The sequence below is a fragment of the Myotis lucifugus genome, unplaced genomic scaffold, assembly GCF_000147115.1.
Source record: "Myotis lucifugus unplaced genomic scaffold, Myoluc2.0 scaffold_0, whole genome shotgun sequence".
Taxonomy (NCBI): Eukaryota; Metazoa; Chordata; class Mammalia; order Chiroptera; family Vespertilionidae; genus Myotis; species Myotis lucifugus.
Genome location: NW_005871048.1, coordinates 54288210 through 54290730, shown reverse-complemented (window position 1 = coordinate 54290730; position 2521 = coordinate 54288210). Strand labels below are relative to the sequence as shown.

The 2521-nt window shown below is 41.7% G+C and overlaps 1 pseudogene; it reads right to left on the bottom strand.

Moving 5' to 3' along the window:
- Positions 1-334: 334 nt before the first annotated feature.
- LOC102432147 lies at positions 335-1997 on the bottom strand (annotated as a pseudogene).
- Between the last annotated feature and the right edge of the window lie 524 nt (positions 1998-2521).

Below are 2521 nucleotides of genomic sequence, written 5' to 3'. Positions count from 1 at the left end.
ACTAGAAACTTTTTCCAAAAACCACTGGTACTTTCAGTAACCTTGTTTGTTGGAAGCATAACACATTCAAAAAATTAAAATTGAAAACTAGCATCTCTGCTCCTTTCTGTCAGAATCACACGACTCATCAAACCACATATAAAAACTAAGCTTCAAGCATACTAATGGCCAGAGGGATAGGAAGTTTTGCAAAGCCATTAACATCATGGAATACAGTAAGCATTGGCTAGACTCAATAGGAAGCTAAGAGACTTTCCCAAGAACATGTCAGTTTTCCAGGCTCCATGTCAGTCACATAAAATTTTAAGCAACATGTAACCCTTTAGTACTGTCTCTAGGCATCCCATTCTAACCGTTCCCATACATACCCAACCCCACGCGGCCCACATGGGTCTTCCCTGCACAGAAGTTCTTCATGCCCCCCATTGCTGATGACAGCTGCTCTGGTTTTGCTGCCGTTCCCTGGAGTCTTGGCACTTTCCTAGAAGGACTGGGAACATGTTCAGCTACTGGGCTTGAATGCACATTCGTATTCCTCCATCCAAAGTGTCGTCATTTGGAGAGGGTGGCCAGGCATAAATTCTCCTGTGCTTTTCATCCACTCTAACCAGGTACCATGGTCTTCCAAAGAGTAAACCTATTGAACTCTGGGGACTATAGTTGACCAGGTGACAAGTGTCCCCTCCACCTTCATGCTTTCAGCAAAGATAGTTCTTGAGTCAAGCTTGATTTAAGAGCACAAAGAATTGCTATTATTTTCTCAAGAGCAGGCCCTGGTGTGGCATCTTGTATAACTTTAAGGGAGTGGAAGGTGGCAGCCAAACCAGCACCATGAGAGGACATGCTGACCCTCTTTCCTGCCAGCTGAGGTGAGTCCTGGGCTAGAACAGAAGTAAGGCAGCCACCCATGGAGGATATGCACATATCTCCATTTTTATTTGATACAAGCAAAGACGCCTCTGTTTTCTGATTAAAAGTTCAGAACTAGCCTTCATAAATGCCTTTTGCACATCTCTTATCAAAGTAGGCATCTTCTAATTTAATACCCCCAAGGCTTCTAGGCCACTCTAGATACTGTTTTTATCTCTGTGCTGGTCATTCAGCATCATCTAAACTAGAGATTTCAGAGCCAGTTTACAATAGGATGAGGGGAAGATCATGAAGCTAAAATCATTCAAAGCAAAATCTTTATCATGTCCCTCTTTCTGCCACTGGGCACGGATCTTTTGGGGTTAGACAGAGTAGCAGTGGTCTAATGCACTGAGGTAGCACTAGAGGGAGAGTTTCCCTTCTACTATGGGATATTCAGAAAGCATATCAGGCTTGTGAAGTCATAGGCATGTTGTATGTGTGTCTCATGAAGTCCTCATCCACAAATGAAAGGAGCATTTGGCCCAATGAGCAGAGCAATGGCTGACTCCACCTGTAGGTTGAGAATTTCCTGTGACATATACAGCAATATCTCCTGCAACTACGAGGTCAGACCATCCATCCCAAGAGCTGGACTCGATCTATTTCACAGCATTGAAGACAGTGGCTGTTCCTCCATAGCAGGCCTTTGTGGTGTCTACTACTTCTATATCTGTATTCCCAGACTCCTGAAAAAGCTGTCAAATTAGTCTTCACCAACTTTGATTTGTCAATTATTGTCTCTGTTCCAACTTCTAACCACCCAATGCAATAATTAGAAAGGCTATTTATCTCCATAAGATTCTGAACTACAGTCATGCAAAGAGAGTTGATATCTTCTCTATCCATGCAGAAGCCCATCCTGGTCTCGTCCAAGCCAATAGTATACTTTCCAGCACCTACACCATCCATCATATTCTTCCAACTCTGCTTGATCAACATATTGAGAAGGAAAATAAATCTCAAAGGCATAACTTCTCACATCTTTTTGGCCAGAAGGCTTCTGCATTCAAGGGAAGTGACCCAGGCATGGTGAAAGACAGAACATCAGTCTCCAAGTCTGTCACTGTTTCCTCCTTCAGGCACCAAAGGTGTTGATGCAAGAGAGGAAAAATGCTTTTCTATTACCATTTTAATTACAAGTCACTTCCCTTCTTATGTGAATATAGTTAGGTTTAAGTTCAGGAAGCAATGATTTCCTTTTTCTTTATCACATAGGCTTTTTAGTTTAGGTCAGGTTATCTAGTTTTGGGAAAGATCAGAAGGCCGGCATGGTAGGGTATTACTTCCCTTTGGCTGAAATAATATTCTCAATGGGTAAATTACATATATACCCAAGGGCACCATGTCTTCAAGTTCAGTTAGCACAATGCAGCAACCTTTATTTGGTTTTGTTGTTCTGTTGTTTTTGAGGCGAGTAACTATGCTGCAGACTTTTCTACTGGAAACTGAATTAGAAACCTAATTTCTATGTATGATGTTGGCTTAATTAGAACACTGTCCATAACAGTTTGACATTTAGAGTCCACAGAAGTAGCCTTTAAAGAACAACTTCACAATTTCTCCAAGGCAAATGTGGAGTCTGGAATAAACTTTAAATTGCATATAATTT